This window comes from Hirundo rustica, unplaced genomic scaffold (genome assembly GCF_015227805.2).
Source record: "Hirundo rustica isolate bHirRus1 unplaced genomic scaffold, bHirRus1.pri.v3 scaffold_486_arrow_ctg1, whole genome shotgun sequence".
NCBI classification, from domain to species: domain Eukaryota; kingdom Metazoa; phylum Chordata; class Aves; order Passeriformes; family Hirundinidae; genus Hirundo; species Hirundo rustica.
Genome location: NW_026690531.1, coordinates 2,098 through 16,180, shown reverse-complemented (window position 1 = coordinate 16,180; position 14,083 = coordinate 2,098). Strand labels below are relative to the sequence as shown.

Genomic DNA, 14,083 nt, shown 5'->3' with positions numbered 1-14,083 from the left:
GGCAAAAAGACTCTAAAACCACCTGAATCTCAAAAAAAACCCTGAGAGGCCCATAGCTCATAAAATATCAGAAGTTTCTCTTTCACATCCAAGTTCAGGCACATTTTTGATCTCTCTGTTGACAGTTCATTTCTCCTCTCTGGCTTTTGTGGGTTTGTATACTAGTGTCGGAGTTCTATATGGCTACAAAAAATTTAACATTTTAGTGGTAAAATATTTAGGATTGCAATGTCAAAAACCTTGTCAAAAATATAATGCAACTAAGAGATCACTAACAATGCATAAACAGTATCAGTAGAAGCTGACCATATCTGATAACTGTTTCAAGATAAACCTCGCTGAAAATAGAAAACACATAGTATTAAATTCTGTTTTATATTACGGTAATACAAAAATTCTTTTTATATTACAGTAGCACCAAACATTTACAAGGAAGACTGACACATTCTTGCTTTGAATACACTATAATCACTGACCACAAAAAGGATCTTCTTGGAAAATAGCTTGCTCTAACTCAGAGGAAATGTCCTTTATTTATTAATTTATAAGATACGTAAGGAAACAACAAAATCGATCAGTCAAGTTTTTGAAGCCACCACAGTAAGCAGTGTAATTGTTGATTGTCTTCAGTTTGATAATGGATTACAAAGGACACAGATCTGGGAAATACAGCTGCCAAGCAATGATCATGATACCAGCATCATTAAGCTGCAGTTCCAAGTACATCATGGTAGTGACAAAAACTCCCATGATAGCAGTCTATAAACAAGACAAGTTTTCTACTGCAGAGGAAGAAGTTTTACATTTTCTAAAATGAGTGAACAAAGATTTCCCTATAGATAATTACTGCAAGGCTTACTGGAGTTTATGCAAAATAAATCATTCAAAAATTCCTCTCACCTGGCATGACAAAAAGCAGTATGAAAGTGGAATTTGCCATAGATGTAATTCTATCACAGCATCTAAGAAAAAAACTAATGACTTATTTTTAATGTGCAATTGTTTTGTTGATTGTTTTAATTGCTAAAGAATTCAGGGATCTGCAAGAGAGACTCTGCAGAAGGAATAGTGTGGTATTTCTTTAACTAAAACATCAAATTAAAATGTTGTTCCATAAAATTCACTTATAGATAAAATGGCCTATATTAATTTTTTTCTATATTGCCATCAGTGTATTCTGTCTTTCTAAAAGTGGAGAAACAATAAAAGAATTAATTGAAAGGGACATATTTATCTCCTGTCATCACTGATGCTTAAAACTCTAGAAACACAAAAATATTGACAGAAGTCCTTTGCTACCAGACAGAGAAAAGGGAACTAATTATTATTTTTTCATTAAAAAAATTAAATGGCATTAAAATATTTTCAAATGCAAAATTAATAAAATAAAATAAATTAAATTATTAGATAAATAGTATATTTATTTATATTCAATTTTATATTTAATAGTATATTAAATAAGATTAAAAGTTGACATTCACAAATTATAGTGTCAACTCTACCAGATAGACTTTTAAAAAAAATTAATGGATAATGAAAATTATTTCCTTTTAATTGTTCAGTTATCTCATTCTTTCTATTTGAAATATCTTGTTTATTTTAATTTCAAGCCAATTTTTCCCATCAGTTGAGATAATTTCAAAGTTTTAGAGGGTATATCTTTATGTTCACCTTAAATAAATGAAAATTCTGAGATACAGAACTCATAAGTTACTGATATCTGTATTTTTCAATTAAAACACAAACAGAGGAACAAACTTCAAAATGTTTTAAAACACCCAAAAAATTATTTTAGTATTTTATCTGAAGAGTGGCTTGTTGAAATAGCTTAAAACTTTAAGGGTGAGTACTAAGGCACTTCTCACAGACAAATACGGCATCTCTCTCTGTAAGGGGGGTGGGGTATGACACAGTCCTAAAATTAGAATAGTTTGATCTGGTATGTGATTAAATTTATAACATAATGCATTTTGCTGAAGGATAAATTATTGATGACACTATCCTTAGTCATAAATGTAAATCTATTCCAAAAAATACATCACAGCAAAGCTGAAAAAGGGAATGAAAGTTCAGTTTTATTTATTACCTCTCATATTCTTTAGAATTATTTTCCATCAAACAAATTACTGAAGGCCAATACTGCTGCTTCATCTAAAAGAATCCAGACTTTCCAGAAAACAGTAGCACTAATGAAGGCTTGAAACAAGAAAAAAACGTGGATGAAGATTGAGGAATTTTAAGATGACTGTAATGTATTGTTAAATTCTGTGGGCTGTTTGACCTTTTTTCCACCAAAGAGTATGATGTGAATATGTGTTATGATGCCTTGTCATGCTGAACCTCTGGAGGAGTTTTAAAACTTATGGAGTATCTTATGCACACTTTAAATTCATCTATATAAATAAACTAGGTGTTTTCCTTTAGCAGACATTAGGATAGGTCAGAGAAATCTGTTAAATACCAACTTGATTGTGAATTCTCAGACAAATTTAGTTCTAATTTAAAATGCAAATAATTTCATTAACTCCTTTCTGGAAAAAAACCCCAAACTTAATTATATAGAATCTACTCAGTGGTATCTCACAGCTGGATCATACATACAAAAATGGTAGAAATTTACTTTTGGGGTAGAAATACATGAAGTTTTTTTAGCATGCCCTTTAAAGTATTGTGTCTTTGTCAACCTTCTGATGAAAGAATAGTTGTTTGGCAGTTTTGTATTTCCCATTCAGAATGTGCATGAAAAATAACACAAATACAATTCATAATAATTAAATTTTATAAACAAGTAATTAATTGTTTTTTTCTTTTAGAGACAGTATGAACAGTGATCTTGCCTACTTCCCTATAAGCGGTATATCTATTTTTTGCTGCCCTTTATGAAAAATTAGATAGCCAAGTAGCAACCTTACTCCAATATGAATTATTTGCAGTTTTGCTGCCATATAACAAGAGCTTGCAACAAAGCAATACAAACACAGCATGAGATTTTATGAGTGCTGAATCTTGATGGAGGAAGATAAACAAGTAGTGAAAAATGTCCCAAAGGACTGAATGTTTTTCAGTGTTTTTTTTTCCCCAAATGTGGAATGAAATCCTAAAGCATTTGTTTCTAAAATCTCTGCTATAAACTCTCCCTTCCCTATAATCTCGTCAGCTCTGGGGCAACAGAATCTCTAAGGTCAGCCTTTCTGTTAACTACAACGCTTATATTTCTCCTCTATTTCTTGGCAGTAGAAAGGAACGGATGATTTATTTTTAGTGAGTTGCTCAACCCAGCAAAAGGAACTCGGTAAGTGACTTTTTTTTTTTTTTAAACTGTCAGGATTGCCAGCAATAGCATTGCTCACAGTAGTATTAACTGCATCTATAAACCCCAGTACCACTTCTCTTGGCTCAGCCACAGTCATACGTTCTTCAAATTTCTTTCTGATATTTCAGGCTCTTTTTCCACAACATGATGAGTAATGTGTGAGACAAACTGGCATGTGTTGTGAGACCAGCGCATCGTGCATGGGTGAATTAGTTGCATTATCAGTATAAATGACAAAAAAGTTTTCTGACCCATAACACATGTTTGGGTGAGAGGATAAAGATGCAAGAGAAAGCAGTAATGACACGATACTGCTACTCCATCTTAAAACAGATGTTTCTTTTAATCAAACAAGAATAGTAACCACAAAAACAAAACAAAACAAAAAAGTAAAGATGTTTGGAGTTCACTATTCTTTCCTAAAAAACAACAATAACAACAACAACAGCAACAACCACACACACACACACACACACACACACACACACACACACACACAAAAATTCTTTGGGAAATTAAAATATTTTAAGGAAGTCTCTCCTCTGTTCCCAGGCTGAGCAATTTAAATTTTCACTCTACTTTAAGTGGAATTTATTTGCTTAAATCTGCCCGGCATTGACTGAAGGATTGATACTACACTAGTCAGATCAAAAGTCTCTCTTTCCCCAAATAAATCTTCAAAACAAAAAAAAAATCTGTAAAATCAAAAACAATATTAAAGCAGAACACAGAGAATTATGTGCTGTTTGCTTTAAGCAGTGTTATAAAAGGGATGCCATTAAAAATTTTCGTTAGCATACAGATGGATTTTAACACTCAGTTGTCTAAAATAGTAGTCCATAAAAAGGAAATAGAAAGTAAGATTTGTTGCCTATGGAAATCACTCTTTAAGAGGTTCTTTCAATTACAATATATCGAAGTATGTCTGCAAATGCTGACTGCAGTACTAAGTTCTTTTTAGAACCAAGACATGAAAGCTGGAAGTGTAGATTCCAGGCAGATGAGAGTGGCAACACCATTTGTTAAATCATCAGGAAGGCATCTTTGTGCTTTCTTTCCTTCTGACTTGCACATTTGAGGAAGTTATACATAAAGAGTTCAAAAATTCCTTCATTATCATTATTCCAACCTTTTCAAAACAGTCTTTCACTACATTCCCTTTATGGGGTTTGATGGAAATCAAGCTCCTATTTTCCCTGGGCTACCCTGGCTGTGGGGAAGCTGTCTGGGGGAGATGCCACAGCGCAGGGCCACAGCAACATCCCTCTGCATCTGGAGTGGGTCACAGCCCACAGGAGCCTCTCCATCTACAAGGGAAAGCTGGGCTTGGACGGAAATGTATCTGCTTCAGAGAGATGTGCGACACCCAGTTCCTCTGCTCTCCCTCTGCTCCTCTGCTATGTCCTTGTGCCATCCTTAGTTTTCAGCATGAGCTAAAAGTCACTACAGTTGAGCTCTTCAGGGTCCTGAGTGCTTGTACCTCAGCAGCGGCTCTTCTGCACCCTGGTAATACTGAGTACACAAGCAGAGGTGTCCTGGTGTCCTCTTGGCATTGCTACTGCGACAGGACAAGAGGTCTCTGAGAACAGCACCCTGTGCTCATTGGGACACCACAGACCCCTGACCTCTCCCGCGCTGGGGGTCCCCCTTGTCACACTGGCGGAGCCACAGCTGTGCCCCAAGACAGGCAGAGGCTATATACGGAGTGAGGCACTGTGAGAGGTGAGGAAGGTGGCGTTTCACGGGGAGCAGAGTTTCCAGGGAACAGTTCTTGGACTTGCCTATTGGCAAAGATTTGCTGAGTCCACGTGGGATTCCTCATTTCCTCCCACCAGGTCTGAGGTTCAAGTAAATAAATAAACTGTAAATGACAAGGAGAAAGGCCAGGAGAGGGTTCCAGCTGTCATCAGGAAAATCCAGAATCCTTTTGGCTGCAGCTATATTCCATTTGTATTAACAAATTAAAACACAAAGTCACAATTGTGAAAAACAAAACAAAACAAAACAAAACAAAAAATCCCCACACCCTGAAGAATTTCTCTGACAGAAAATTATTCACAAAATCATCATTTATGTTATATTCTTTCTTTACATATTTACAGTATAAGTTCAGCAAAGTGATTCCTTTCTAAGATAAAAAGAGAATTTTTCAATAATTTTTATGGCATCAATGAAAGATAAAAAGGGAGGTACATCACACCTGTCAGCAGATATAACTCCATCACCTCCCACTCTCATTGAAAACTGAGGCAATCTAGTCATACATTAATTATTTATATTGAAAGACTCCATCATGTACAAACAAATGCTTTGAAATAAAGTAGGATGAAAAATGTTATTGATATTTTGGCATCACAATAACCTGCCTATCTCCAGTATTACTGACACAAGGAGTGCAAACAAACTTCAGCTGGTAGATCTAAATGCCAGACAAGGTCTGATTCTGACACAGCAGGCTAATCAGCTTGAACATTCTGTTTAGTAAAATAACTTTCTGGTTACATGGACAGTAAAACTTGGTAATACATATGCAGCAAATTTAGGTTATTCATTTTGATATTCCGTTCAGTTCAATATCCCCCTATAGTCATATTGTTTAAATATGGGTTATGTCACTACATCAAAGAGCTTTAAATCAGAATTTTTGCATCCAAAATATACTTTTTATGAAATATTTCATTTTCTGGTTATTCATGTTGGAAACATAAGCCATGAAACAGCAGCTTCCTGTTTAAATTGCTGTTGTCAGACTTCTGAGTGAATACATATAAATATATAGGGGAGACTTAATTAATCCAGTTCACATCCCAGAGCTTCTGCTTTCAGCTTTGAGGTCTCAAATGCAGGTTCTTCATGACTGAACCATTCCTGTGGGCTCCCATGTGGACAAGAGTTCACTCTCTGTTTTTGTTTCAGGCATGGTGACAAGCAACAGACAGTTTAGGTAACCTGCCATTTGCAGTCTTGATCTAAGTGGAGCCCAATTCTTCCTCTGGAGCTTTAATGCTTATTTACATTAAGGTACTTTTCGTGAAAAAGAATATCTTGCATAGGGCAAATATGTTTAATGTTTACTGCATTTATTACATAGTAACTATTCTCCTTAAAAAAAATATTTACCTCAATCTGAAAGCCCTCCTCATTTTAAAATAACACTAAGCTAGTTTACATAGAGATTTTACAATCACATTATTTTTCAATAACTTATTTTCATTGATCGGTCTAACAGTTTGACATGTTATTTATGGGCTACTGTGATGAATCACATCCGTTTCCAAGGTAAAGTAAGCAAATTCTCTGTTTATAGGATTAAAGTTGAAGGTCAGACTTTGATTATATTTTCTGTTCTACTACAGCAATATGAAGCAAGGCCTTTAGACTTCAGAATCGGCAACCAGTCATGTGAGATGCTTTTATACTTAAAAATTGACCACAAATTATGATTAAATCATAATTAACATCTGAAAGGCAGGAAACCTAGCAGATAACTGTAATAGACTCTGGGAGGAATTTATTTTGTGCTTTGAATATGCCTTTTTTTTTTTTCTTTTTTCTTTTTCTTTTTCTTTTTTTTAACTTTGCAAAGAGGATTTATTTATTTTTAGTATTTTTTTTAAGAAAAGAGTTTATACCTAGTGGAGTATGAGAGCTGGGAAAACACTAACCTTCAGTGATTATAGTGACTCATGGTATTAATCTAATTCACTGGCCCACTGCTGTTGATCTTCTAGCAGTGTATATTTATAGGTTGATCATTGGCAGGTGCAAGTGAAATTTGCTTTGTCCAGAAATGCAATGTATAAACAACATTTAACCCCTTTTTAGCAACACATTGTTAAAGTCTGAGTTGGGGTCTCAGAGCTTCTAAAGCACTGGAAACCTTAAGTTCTAAAGGATGGCGTTGTGCAATGCAATAATTATCCAGATACCCTCCAGCCTAAAACAATGCCCAGCATGCTCCCACAGCCAAAGGGAGAGGGCATAGATGATAGAAACATTTACTTTAAAAGAGAAACATGTGCAGATGAGAATCTCACACAAAATATCTCTACCAAATTATTTCACAAAGGAACATAAAAGGTAAGATGGTGAAGTACATGCTTTCAATGAGCTGTGGAAAGGTTGCTTAGGAGGCTTCTTGTGATACAAAACTAGTATTGTTCCATTTAGTTTAGAGGTACTGACTTTGCTTCGTCACCCAGCTTTATAAACCTGCCCCTACACTGCACATCTTTTTTGTCTTGGAAGGATTTATATCAAATCATTTGTTATCATGTACATTGTTGCACCAAGACTTTGCAAAGCCTGGCTTTTGACTGCAGCTATCTTTTTAGGTCAGGATTAGGGAGTATTTTTGGTACATGCAGTGGAAACAGACAGGACTCTCCCTTCAAACTAAACTCTTCTTTAGAGAGGTCTGAATCGTATTTAAAGCTTACTACACAGGGAGGCTTTGCTGGTATGGGCAGATTCTGTCCTTTTTAAGCAAGAGGGAGATGAATTCTTTCACACAGGGACAGCCCCATCCATAGGACTTCCTGGTGCTAGGTCAGTCCAGGGACCTGTCCCAGAGCCAAAGTGAACTGGTAGAACTTAGGAAGAATAGGTTAGAACGAAAGACAGAAACATAAACCATGCTGTGGCACCATGTGGAAGGAGGCTGTACCAGAAATGAGTGAAAATTGCTGTACATGACCACTATTGGCATAAATCTAGAAATCTCTCTATTCCTACTTCTGGAACCCATGTTGGCCCTTTTTAGCTCTCCTGTGTTGAGGTGTGGATGAGGATGAGCTGAAAGCATAGGGAAGTCTGTCAGAGCTGACTGCCTTCAGGAGGTCAAGACTGGATGCAGAGCTCTCAGAGAGTCCCAGAGAGCTGATTAGTGACTCAGTTTTTCATTGCTTTGGAGACTCCAAATGTGCTTTTGAGAAAAGGCCTGGGCCTGAGCAAAATGAGATACATAAACACTCCAGCCCAGGAAAAGCCTCAGGAAGCACAAACACTGGAAGAGTTTAGCTCAGAGACAAAATTTGTGCTATAGTCCATACATACAAATTGCTGCATACCCCCCATGCCATTTCACCTGATGAAATGGCAATTTCACCAACAAGACAGAATGAAAGTTATACTAGTTCCCTTCCCTGATTACTTGCAGGCTTAGAAATGGGAAAATGTATACCCCATGTTGAAGCCAAAAGTGAGAGTTTTGATAAGAGAGCAACTGAACCCCACACAACTCCTAAAAGCCACCCTGTAGATGCCTTCTACCATCAGCTATGCACTAGTTTAACAAGGCTTGACCCAAAGTTTATGCAGCTTGAACAAGATGAAAATTGGAGCCCCTGCTCCAATTTGTTCTCAGGGATGTCACACACAATTTTGTCCTTACTGAAGAAAATTTTGCATTCCCTTCAGTAGTTCAGTTTTTATCTGTGAGTTTCTGCACCCACACCAATTAAATTATTCCATCTTTAGCACTAAAGAATTTGTCTTGTAAAATAGGTTTTCAGCTTTGAAGTTTAGTGCAATTAAAATCAAATACTGCTAATTAAGAATGCAGTGAATCAGTTATTACTCAAATGCATTCTGTTAATGATGTAGGATTACTCTCACGAGCAAGAATTTTTAGGACTGGACTCCATACTCATTAAAGGAGAGTTCTTTTTTATTGCTAACTTGTAAACAGCACATGGATCACAACAGGATCCTTACACAGCATAAAGGTGAGCAAATATATAATGTCTTATAGGACCAGAATCCTTTCCAAACACGTCACTTGTACTTCACTCACTTCTACTAACAAAGAATAAGCTGTGCAGTTTTCTTGTGTGCCGTGACTTTTGACAGCAATAAAATGTTCCCTATTGCCATATGACACAGCCAGGTCCAGATGTGCTATTTTGGTTTGAGATGGTTAAACTTTTTTTGTTACTATGGAGATTATCTACTGAATGGTTTACTTACCGCCTCAAAGCTGTCATCGCGTACTGTTTAATTTATAGAGCTGGTCCAAATCTCTGTGGAAAAAAAAGTCACCAATATTTCTCACAACTTTCTTTGATTTATTTTTCAGTGTCAACCAAGACATAACATTTATTATGATTCACCTTAGCATGATGACATTTCATTATTCTTACTGAAGAAGATGTTCCTGAAAAAAAAAAAAAAAGAGATCAAAATCTCCTTAGCCTCCTGGATATCACATAATAAATGAGGGGGTCTGTTTTTCTTCAGTGCCTCAATAAGAAGAAGTGTTTATGTTTCAGGACCAAGCCCCCACAGAATATTTACAGAATTTGTTGCGAGGTGTTGAGACATAAATCTGAAGTTCAAAACCTACACCAAATACAAATGAAGGCCTATAAAATATAGTGTAAAACAAAAAGTCAGAAGAAAATATATAAATGTTTTTAAGAATTACTGAAATCCTTAAATGTCTTCCCCATAAATAACACATAAAATTCATTTTATGAAATGGATTTTGGTGTCGATATCTTAAATATTATAAATTAACTGAACTGCAGTGTGCTAAAATAAAAAAATCAAACATTCTAGAGTTGGTATAGATAGCCAGCCAAAGCCCATTACACTCTTCCTTGACCAAGCAAGAAGCAATACCTAAAATAACAGCTGCTTTGCATAAGAAATTGTTATCAGAAGCTAAAACTCTAAATTGAAAGTTACTTTAAAATTCATTATGGTAAATAAATATTAATTTATTTTATTAAGGGGAAAAATATCTTCCAGAATTCTCATGGAAAACAACCCAGGGTAGGGTATGATTTAAAATAAGAATAGGCAGATGATCTTGACTATAGTTCCTTAGAAAAGAGCATCACCCTAATGATTTCATAGTAACACTTCTTTTATCTCATTAAATGATCTATATGGCAGGATAGAATTTTATTTATTCTGGAAAGATTAAGAAAAGTGTCCTGATATACCTATATGTAACTGATATTTGTCAAAGTGTGCATATTTACTATTCAGTATACTTTTGTATATTAGCATTAAGAAATTTATACTTAAATTTACACTGAAACAGAATAAATCTTATGTTAAGCACTGTATGAAGAAGGAAGCAGAGTCCTGGAGGCATTTCTATTCTGAGTCTCAGGCCACTTCTCGAGTCATACAAAGGCAGATGTCACTGGGGTCATATAAAGGTCTCTACTCTGATACTAGCTTTGAGGACAGCCTCTCTGGGAACGCATATTGAGAGATTGTGTGTTTTAAAAATATGTAGCCTAGCTTGAATGCTAGGACATGAACAGTTATATCAAGTTCTTATAAAATAGTTTGTGGTGGCTGAGGAAATGTATTCTATGAAACAAACATTTTATTGCTGCAATCAAGTTCATAGATCAGTGTGAGGCGTCAGTGCATCACACAGCGCAGAAGAATAAAGCTGTTTCATTTCCTCACCTGTATGCTTTCTTAGGCAAGCCTGCATCTGAAAATGTCCTTCCCTTGCTTCTACCCAGAGTCATACTCCTCTCATTCTCCCACCTGCAAGTGGTATACCAAAAGACTACTTATTCCCTTGGATTTTAGACTAGGGCCAGGGATCTTGCTAGCTATGTCCTCACAGTGGTGGCTATTCAGTGATTTTGTGCAACTGAACTAATGTCATAAATGTAAGGTATTTTTTCACTAGATGATTTTTAACCATGCTGTTCCCTGTTTTAGCTGTCAGTGCATTACAGTAACAGGCAGGTCAGCACAGAGAAGAGGAGAGGTGCAAGGGTGGGAATAAAAGGCTTGAAGAAGGGATGGACAAGAACTTTCCATTACAACAGCAGCTTCATTTTACATCCTATTACAGGCTCACTCAATCTTCCTCAAAAAGTCTTTTGCTCAGGTTTTTATACCTACAGCTGTGGCTTCTATTGTCTGCAGCTATTTCGTACAAGACACTTAATTGTGCCCTTCATTTCACCAGGAGAAAAGAGTTTTAACACATCTGTTGGCCTTAACAGGTTCTGCAGTTTGCCCACAGTTCAAATGTTCATGTGGTGTCTGTCTTAATCATTGCTAGGGCAGAAATTGAAAAGCTCTACTGTGGACAGAGAATTTTTTTTTTTTTTTTTTTTAATTAAAGAAGTAAGAATTTCACTGCCTCAGACAGTCTGAAGGGTTTTTTATCAGGAGACATTGAACATATCCCTGTTCTGCTTTGTAAGTCAAGGCTGGAGTCACAAAATGGGAATGGTTCCTTCCACACACCAATACTGCATGGGTAGGAACAGTGAAGCCCTGGAAAACATCAGGTATCTGGGGTAGATAGAAGGTGGTAGGTCAGTCTTCTAGCACAGATGAGTTAGGAGGGTTACAACAAATCAGGAGGGGAAAAAAGCAACAGAGCACCCAAATGCTACAATTAGAGCTTGGAAGTGAAAAACTGAAACTGGTCAAGGAGTTCAAACTCTGGAGCACTGGTGGCAAAAGGAAGACATGATGACTGTGTGGAGGCAGGTGGTAGAAGGGCTGGTGTGTGGGTGATGCTGGAGCCCCTCCCCACAGCCTGGGGCCAAGCAGCCAAGCTCTGAAGTACTGGAGCCAAGGGGCTCCCCGTGATGGTGCCACTGCCCCTGACACAGAGCCGACGTGCTTTCTGAGCTCTCTGGCTCTCAGCACACATATCTCTGCACCTGACTCCCTTGTGCAGTAGAGATTGGCCTAAGACTCTCTTACGTCACTCTGGGAATGAAATACAAATAAATCCAGATTAAGGCTTTTTCCTACAGCCAGTGCGGGATAAAGCTTTACTTTCCCTGATATGCATACACTCACATACCACGCATGCACACACCAGCTTGAGCTACCCTCTTTTTACAGATTCAAGGCCAGCCTTAGACAAGTTACCTGTTGTAAGCATATATGCCTCATCATTCTGTCTCTGATTAACACTGCATGCAAACTTTTTTGTGATTTATGACAGAGTTGAATTTGGCCTATAAATGTCATTAGCATCAGGTTCATTTTTTAAAGTCCTGGTTTGTCCAAAGGTCTTTGGTAGCAGCATAAATCTTTGCCAAAGCTTAATGCTAATCTCCCAAATTTTGAAAGAAAAACAGGCAAAGTCAATCCCTGAATACGTCTGAGACACAAACATTCAAGATACAAACATTTGCAAACAAAGCCCTGCTATTTCTACAGTCAAATAATAACACTGGTGCTGAACAGAGAACAATTTTAGAGAATAAAAATGTAGTAAGATTAAAAATATACCTGATTAAATGAGAGTTTCTGTTTTGCTGAATGTCTGGGCCTTTGTTAGAAACAGATAATTCTTTTCAGTTGTGTGGGTCGAAATATGTGGGAATGAAACCAGCAGAAAGTGTAGGACATGATTTTTACAATGGGTGGCCAAGCAGTTACTTAAATGTAGTGCTGCCATGATCAAGACTGGGTTTCTATTGCTGGTGAGTGAATTCCAAACCACGGGAGGCAGGGGAAACTTGCAGTGATCTCACTTGGGTGTCCCTCATTCTCCTGCCAAAACTCAGGAATACCTAAAGCACAATTTATTTAAAAACAAGTTCTTCCTTTTAGCACAGCTCATGATGTTCCAAATGAATGGCTGTGTCCTACTGCTAAGTATGATGTCACATCCCCTAGTCATTCTTTCCCCATTTAGACACCCAGTGGAATTAAAATTGTATTTAGATCAATGCACAAAAAAACCCTAGACCTATTTCCAGAACTGGACTGCAAAAATTCAGAGTTTAATTGCCCAGCAAAGCAAGCTTCTCACTCTTTTATTTATTTCTCCTGTTAGTTGATGAAGATACAATCTTCTGCAAGCATTCAAAAGAATTTACCGAAACAGTGAAACCCAGATCCAGGAAACAGAACTGAAAAGCTGTCTCTGGGGACAAGTAATAGTAAGCAGGTAAGAGGAGTTCAGAAAGAGGAGTTCAGACAAGACAACAAAGATCATGTTCTCAGCTAATACGACTATCACAAAGTATTGCTACAACTTTTCACTAAGTAAATAATAAAAATCTTGGCTTTCATAGTGTTCCATGTGGCCTGCCTAATCAGGGGATGGAGAAACAGTGCCTAGCATCCTGGACAACCCCTCTAGGCTCAGAGCTGTCCTCCACTTGCACCACGCTAGAATCTGTGAGAAATGCCCACTCACTCCCTGATTTTAACAGGAATACAAACCCCAGCCAAGCCCTCTTCTCACCTCTGTGTGTAGCACAAGATGCACTAATTCCTAAGCACCTTTGATCCCAGGCTCAAACATTGTGGCAGCAGCTGAACAGCCCAAATTATAAATTATCCCTTTGCAATGGCTGGTGAAAGAGAGCTTGATTCTCACATCACTTACACCATAGGCTTGCACCAGTAGAACTGCACGGATTTTTACTAAAGTATATTCAATTCATTCCAGTGCAAGCAAGAAGAAGCTTTACTCTATTTCTTTCCAAGTTAGGGAGTTACTCTGGCAGAGCAATATGAGTAGGCATGCATCAGCTACCTGAGGGTGCCTTGTCCACAGCAATGCTAAATGCTACCCCTGTCATTTGCTTTGCATTCTTCCCGAGTCTTCAAATCATATTTTTAAAAGGATACAAAAAAGTACCATTAAGAATCCACCCCATTCTAACACACTCTAGTCATGATTACCAACAAGTTACACCTTGCGGGGTATAAAGTATGCCAGCACTGTTAGGTTTTACCTGTTTGGTTTATAGGCAATCAAATGTAGGTGTTGATAATACCCTTCCGTCTTGATCCTTCACTCTTCCTGTCTGG

The 14,083-nt window shown here is 37.1% G+C and overlaps 1 long non-coding RNA gene across 1 annotated transcript; it reads right to left on the bottom strand.

Annotated features, from left to right (window-relative positions):
* Positions 1-3,788: 3,788 nt before the first annotated feature.
* On the bottom strand, positions 3,789-9,854 carry LOC120748070 (uncharacterized). Its single transcript, XR_005699290.2, has 3 exons — positions 9,424-9,854; positions 9,281-9,333; positions 3,789-5,250 (listed from the first exon to the last, which is right to left on the bottom strand). It is a non-coding gene; the product is annotated as an uncharacterized LOC120748070 (long non-coding RNA).
* Between the last annotated feature and the right edge of the window lie 4,229 nt (positions 9,855-14,083).